The sequence below is a fragment of the Myotis lucifugus genome, unplaced genomic scaffold (assembly GCF_000147115.1).
Source record: "Myotis lucifugus unplaced genomic scaffold, Myoluc2.0 scaffold_1068, whole genome shotgun sequence".
NCBI lineage: Eukaryota > Metazoa > Chordata > Mammalia > Chiroptera > Vespertilionidae > Myotis > Myotis lucifugus.
In genome coordinates, this window is record NW_005872116.1 from 99,615 (window position 1) to 106,651 (window position 7,037).

The window sequence follows — 7,037 nt, forward strand, 5'->3', positions numbered from 1 at the left end:
GCACAGAAGTTCTCCCACTGCAGACACAGCTGATTCTCACAGTCAATTGGCCTGGAGGTCAATTCCTCCCAGTGATAACTACAACAATCAAGGCTTAATTACAACAAGACTGTGCACAAAGCCCACAAGGGGGTGCACCAAGAGTGTCTACCTCAGGTAATTGGGACACTTAGCACAGAAAGGCACCCTATTGACACAGCGAAGCATAAAAAATGCCGAGACAAAGAAACAGGACACAAATGACAGAAATGGAGGAAAGCAAACTGATGGATATAGAGTTCAAAACCACACTTTTAAGGTCTTTAAAGAACTGTCTAGAAGCCGCCGATAAATGTAGTAAGGCCCTCGAAAAGACTGGTGAGACCGCCGATAAATGTATTGAGATCTTCAAGAAATCTAGTGAGACCCTCCATGTTGTGATAAACAACCAACTAGAAATTAAGCATACACTGACGGAAATAAAGAATATTATACAGACTGTGCTAGGGTGAGGGACTGCGGCATGGAAGGGTTACAGAATGTTACAGAATGAGCTAAGGGGAGGAAATAAGACATGAGAAATTGAATGTGCTCGGACAGAGGGGGATGTATGAGAAAGAATTGTGTTGCCAGGATATGAGGATTGTGTATGTGCTGGGAGGAGGACTGATGTATGGAGAGCGATTGTGTAGAAGGATTGTGTCAGGGTCAGAGAGCATGGAAGAAAAATTGCTAGATTGTCTTAGAAAAACAATGTGATATGATACGCTCCAGCCAGGTGTGACTCTGTTTACCTCCCCTCCGTTCTCATGAACTTTTTGTGAACTTCTAATGAAATGCTTTGTATTCTTTGAACACTGTTTTGCTATAAAAATCATAATGCACGCTTGCTCTTTGCCACATGCCGCGAGGCTTCCCAGAGGTGGAAGGTACGGGCTGTGGTCAGCTGGCCAGCTTAATAAAAAGGCTTTCAAATTTAAAATTCTGAGTCGGTGGTCTATCTCGTTGAGCCAACCCATAACACTGGCAGAGTTGCATAGAATTTTCTGGGTGGGTGGGAAGGCAAACTGATTGACCATTTGAGGTCATAGTTCCATATATGTTGAAATGTACCACATTCACTGACACTGGAACAGTTTAATAAGACATACATCTGTAGAAAGAATGGAATACAATATTCTGAGCTGTTTTATTTTTAAAACCCCAAACGTAGAAATAACTGAAATTATAGGCAGCTCAATAGTAAAAGTGGTTATCCATAGAATACAATATTTTCTAGAAATAAAAAAATTATTTATATAAACGTTAGTGTTAAATCTCAAACATCTGTATAGCATGAAGGAAGCCAGTGTTTGTTAAAGAGAATTCACCTTATAGTGCCAATAAAATTATGAAAAATATGAACTACTCTATTGTAAAGGAAGGTAAATCAATGTCTGCATGGAGGGTTGGGGAAGCAGAAATATTACAAAATGACTGGGGGTAAATACAGAGTGTGGCAAATTCAGGTTTAGAGTAGTTGGTGTTAAAAATAATGCACTAATAAATAACAACACAAATATAAAAACACCCTTAAAAAAAAAATCATAAACCAGAGCAGAGGAGAGCACAGAGTTTGCAGGTTGGTGAATAAAAAAACCCCAAAATTTATCAAAGCATAATGTGAGTACCACTATGTCCCTGAAAGAGGTAGCACTGCTTAGCTGAGAACAGCTGCTCTGGATGAATCCTGGGTCAGGTGCATTTTCTAGTCATAGAGAAATGAATGAAGATACTGCCAAGAGCTTGGAGGAATCATAATTACCACAAGCAGAAGCGAGAACACAGAATACATTCCCCTGAGCACCCAGGGAATGTGACCGATGCACACTCCTCAGGTGAGGCAGGTGTTAGCTGTGAAATCTCTTTAGTGATAAACACTCACAGTGACATCATTTGGGTTGTAGGTCTGGACATGTTAGCAAGTCCAACACAGATACTTCAAGTCTCACTTGTACCTCAATTTTATGACGAATCTAGCAGAGTGTATGTTCTCATTAAAGGGGTTTACATTCATGTAAATGGGTCCCTTAGAGCCCCTTAAGTGTTCTTATTCTTAGTGAGAAAAATAAAACATTCCCTGCACATTTACATCTTTTCTCCAGTGTGAAATTACAGGTGTCTAACCAGATTACAGTTGTAGCTAAAAGGAATCCCACACTCACTACACTCACCAGTGTGAACTCTCTTGTCTTCACTGGGGATAGAGCTTTCACTAAAGGATTTCCCACATTCACTACACTCATATGGCTTTTATCCAGTGTGAACTCTGTGGTGTTTCCTGAGGGCAGACCTTTCACTGAAATGCTTCCCACATTCACTACACTCATATGGCTTTTCTCCAGTGTGAACTCTGCAGTGGTTAGTGAGGGTAGCCTTTTCTCTGAAATGTTTCCCACAATCGCTACACTCATATGGCTTTTCTTCAGTGCGAACCCATTGGTGTATAGTGAGGGCAGCCTTTTCTCTGAAATGCTTCCCACATTCACTACACTCATATGGCTTTTCTCCAGTGTGCACTCTGTGGTGCTTATTGAGGTTAGACCTTTCTCTGAAATGTTTCCCACAATCACTACACTCATATGGCTCTTCTCCAGTGTGAACTCTTTGGTGTCTAGTGAGGGCAGCCTTTTCTCTGAAATACTTCCCACATTCGCTACACTCATATGGCTTTTCTCCAGTGTGAACTCTTTGGTGCACAGTGAGGTGACACTTTTGACGAAAGGATATCCCACATTCACTGCACTCATATGGCTTTTCTCCAGTGTGAACACTGTGGTGTTTAGTGAGGGCAGCCTTTTCTCTGAAATGCTTCCCACATTCGCTACACTCATATGGCTCTTCTCCAGTGTGAACTCTTTGGTGTACAATGAGGCGACACTTTTGACGAAAGGATATCCCACATTCACTGCACTCATAAGGCTTTTCTCCAGTGTGAACTCTTTGGTGTACAATGAGGTGACACTTTTGACGAAAGGGTATCCCACATTCACTGCACTCATAAGGCTTTTCTCCAGTGTGAACTCTCCCATGTGGAGGGTGGTTAAACATTTGTCTACACACTTCCCCACATTTATTATACTCATAAACCATATCTCCAGAGCAGAGACCTTTCTGATAAGCAACTTTCTGTTTCTGGCTGTCAGCTCTTTCACATTCCACCCACTGGTGATGTCTTTTTCCACTGAGAAATTCCTGTGAAATCTCATTGTTACTGTGTGGCTCCATAGTGTTAAGAGTGGCCTGGTGCTGGAGAAGCCCTAACATGGCTGGGGAGTCTTCCCCAACCTCCATACTAGCTACAGGCATCCCAGATAAGTAGAAGCAGCAACAGGTCACAAGCGAGGGACTCTCCATATCTTCTTTCCAGGGCTTCTCTCCACTGGCATCCTTCTGTTGCTGGTGAGGGTTTGCACTGGAACACAAGTCTCTCAAACATGCATCACTTAAGAACACATTCTTCTCAAAGTAAACCACTTGTAACTCACTCAGGTGCAAAATATCTTTTAACACTGAGAAGCACGGTTTACACAGATGGGTCCTCTGGGTGGCTGCAGCTGTCCTGGAAGCCCTGACCTGAGAATCTCCTATAGATACACTGTGCTGAGAATAGGCCTCCACATCATCCATCTTACGCCAAGGACCTGAAAACAGAGGAATGATGACGAAATGAATGTTGATTCTGGTGACAGTGGGAAGTCCCATTATAAAAGTGGGTTGCACATACTACATTGGTTTCATGCAATTGGCTGAAAATAAAAGACCTGAAAGATGGATTAGTAAGAGGTCACTCTGAAGTTCTTGAGCACTGAAGATCACAAAACAAGGGAGACTTCAGCAGAAATAGAGCAAAAACAAGACAAGTACCACATGGAGGAGAAGTGGACTGTCCAGCTCATTCTGCTGCTAACAGCATTCAGTAGATCAGTGATGGCAACCTATGACACGTGTGTCAAAGGTGACATGCAAACTCATTTTTTTGCTTGATTTTTCCTTGTTAAATGGCATTTAAATATATAAAATAAATATCAAAATATAAATCTTTGTTTTACTATGGTTGCAAATATCAGAAAAATTCTATTTGTGACATGGCACCAGAGTTAAGTTAGGGTTTTTCAAAATGCTGACACGCTAAGCTCAAAAGGTTTGCCATCACTGCAGCAGATCTTCTATGCTGGTGACATGGGCAAGCTGTGCAGAAGGTTGGTTACATCTCATTCCAAGTAAAATTCAATAAACAAGCAGCTGGTATTTTAGGGGTATTTAAGCATGTACACTGAGTGGCCAGATTATTATGACCACCCCATCAGTACAAAGAAATGAATTAGTTATGCAAAGAATAATAATAATAATGATAATAAAACCTTGAGAATATTTGCTTAGGAAGTTTTCAATATTGAGTATTTTCGAAGTGTCAATAAAGTGCTGACGGGGTGGTCATTATAATCTGGCCACTCAGTGTATGTGCTCCTTATAACGCTTGCATAGGTCCATGTTGTAGAATACTGCAGAAAGAGAAGTGCAAAGGAATAGGTGACGTAAAAAGGACACAAAGGCAAAGATATCCAAAGCTAGAAAGTCATTGATGAAATAAGAAGCCAGCAAAGTGTCAAATATGGAAAAGGAAATGTATAAATGAGGGGTGGCCACTGGAACTTGCACAAAACATCATTAGACAGGAGCAGGTTCCTGGTACAATCTGAACACCATCCTTATGTCCTACCTCCCCCGAGCTGCCACTCAGCCAGGCCAGGCTTCCCCTAGGAACATCCTGTACGTTCACCCTGCAGAAACCCAGGGTTCTCTCTGCACCTCCTTCTCTAGAAATATCTACAAACTAAATATTCCAAGTTTCAAGGAAAGACAACAAAGGTGAGCAGCCATCACTTGCGCATTGCATTCGGCTTGCAATAGTATTCACAGAAGGTAATATTACAAACAACAATGGAAGGAGGGTCTTACAATAACAGCAACTGGTTCCTGTATATAAAGAAGATACCTGGCACAGGCATTCACCAAGGTCCTTATCTACAGGAAAGGTGCAGAAGTGGAGGCCATGGATCTGGATATAGTCACCCTTCCTGGGTGAGGAAGAGCAAGAGGGACCCATTAAGCTGTCTGTAAGACTGCTGACACCCAGACACTTCCTGCAGTTCCTAAGGCAACTGGTGTTAGGGAAGTTTGTGGAGTCTATTAGTCAGGGCTCTCTGAGAGCTCAGCACTGGCAGCCACAGTACATTTCACAAGACAGTGGGGGAAATGAGCAGAGCCCATGGTCTTGCTTTGAGAGAGACAGTGCTATGTCTGGAGAATAAATAAAGAGTGGGCATCACTTCAGTACACTAGGAGAGATGAAGGTCTTACCTACGAATGATACAAGTGAAAACACTTCCAGTATCACATCACAGTATAGACGTCTCTGAGCCTCATCAAGGATCTCCCACTCCTCCTGAGCGAACGCAATGGCCACGTCCTCAAAATTCATATCCTGTCATAATGAGGACAGTACATCCCATGATAAGATTCTCTCTTGAGATGCCAAGTTTGTCACACTCCCCACCCGGCACAACCATCTCCTTCCTCTACTCCCCACATCAGGGAAGACAGCAGGCCTTAGTCCCATCAAAGTCAATATCTCCGTATATTCCTACTAGAGGCCCGTTGCACAAAAATTTGTGCACTGGGGGGGGGGGGGGGGCCCTCAGCCCAGCCTATGCCCTCTTGCAGTCTGGGACACCTCAGAAGATGTCCACCTGCTGGCTTAGGCCCACTCCCTGGTGGATTGGGCCCAAGCTGGTAGTCACACATTCCTCTGGCAGCCCGGCAGCCCTGAGGAAATGTCCACTTGCCAGCAGGGAGCAGGCCTAAGCTGCAGTTGGATATCCTTAGCGCTGTTGACGAAGTGGGAGAGGCTCCCACCACCACCGCTGTACTGGCAGCCGTCAGCTTGGCTTGTGGCTGAGAAGACCTCCCCCTGAGGGAGTGCACTGACCTCCAGGGGGCATCTCCTGCACTGAGCGTCTGCCCCCTGGTGGTCAATGTGTTTCATATTGACCAGTCATTCCCAGTTGTTCTGCTGTTAGGGCTGATGGCTGTTTGCAGCTGGCCACACCCCCTTCAGGGTGGGGGACCCCACTGGGGTGCCTGGCCAGCCTGGGTGAGAGGCTGATGGCTGTTTGCAGGCTGGTCAAGGCCCTTCCCCAGTGGGGACCCTTACCCCATGGAGGTTTGGCTAGCCTCGGTGAGGGACTGAAGGCTGTTTTCAGGCTGGCCACACCCCCTTTTGGGTGGGGAGTCCCGCAGGGGTGCCTGGCCAGTCTGGGTGAGGGGCTGAGGGCTGTTTTCAGGCTGGCCAAGCCCCCTTGCAACGGAAGCTCCCAGCCTCTCCTTCTTTTCTTTTCTTTATTAATTCTGGGGTTTATGTACCTTCTATAATTGAAACTTTGTAGCTTTGAGAGGAGCTCAGAGCTGGCCAGGGTGGGCGAGAGGGAAGCCTGCTGGTCGCTCCAGCTCCGTGGCCATGGTCAGCTGAAAGCAGGTATCTGGGGTTTATTTACCTTCTATAATTGAAACTTTGTTGCTTTGAGTGGAGCTCAGAGCCCGCCGTGGCAAGCGGGAAGCTTGGCTTCCTCCATCATTGGGGCAACCAAGCCTCCTGCTTGCCACAGCTCCGTGGCTGCCAGTGCCACCTTGTTTGGTTAATTTGCATATAGTCGCTCTGACTGGCTGGTGGACGTGGCTTAAGGTGTAGCGAAGGTACAGGCAATTTGCATGTTTGTCTTTTATTAGTGCAGACTGATGCTGTGTCTCTCACAACAATAAAGGCAGATGAGCAGTTATAATATACCTGTGCTTTGGGCCTCAAATGAGAGTCAGACTGCCCCCTTTCAATAACAGTGGGTGCCAGTAACATAGGGTAGGACGAGATGTTGAACATAAAGGGAGCTTGAGTGACTTGACACTGGTCTTGTCAGGCAATACCCATGTTGTCCTCCAAATTGTCCCTCAAAGACACCAAA

General features: G+C 44.9%; 1 pseudogene; it reads right to left on the minus strand.

Moving 5' to 3' along the window:
* Nucleotides 1-2,235: 2,235 nt before the first annotated feature.
* LOC106695308 lies at nucleotides 2,236-5,503 on the minus strand (annotated as a pseudogene).
* Between the last annotated feature and the right edge of the window lie 1,534 nt (nucleotides 5,504-7,037).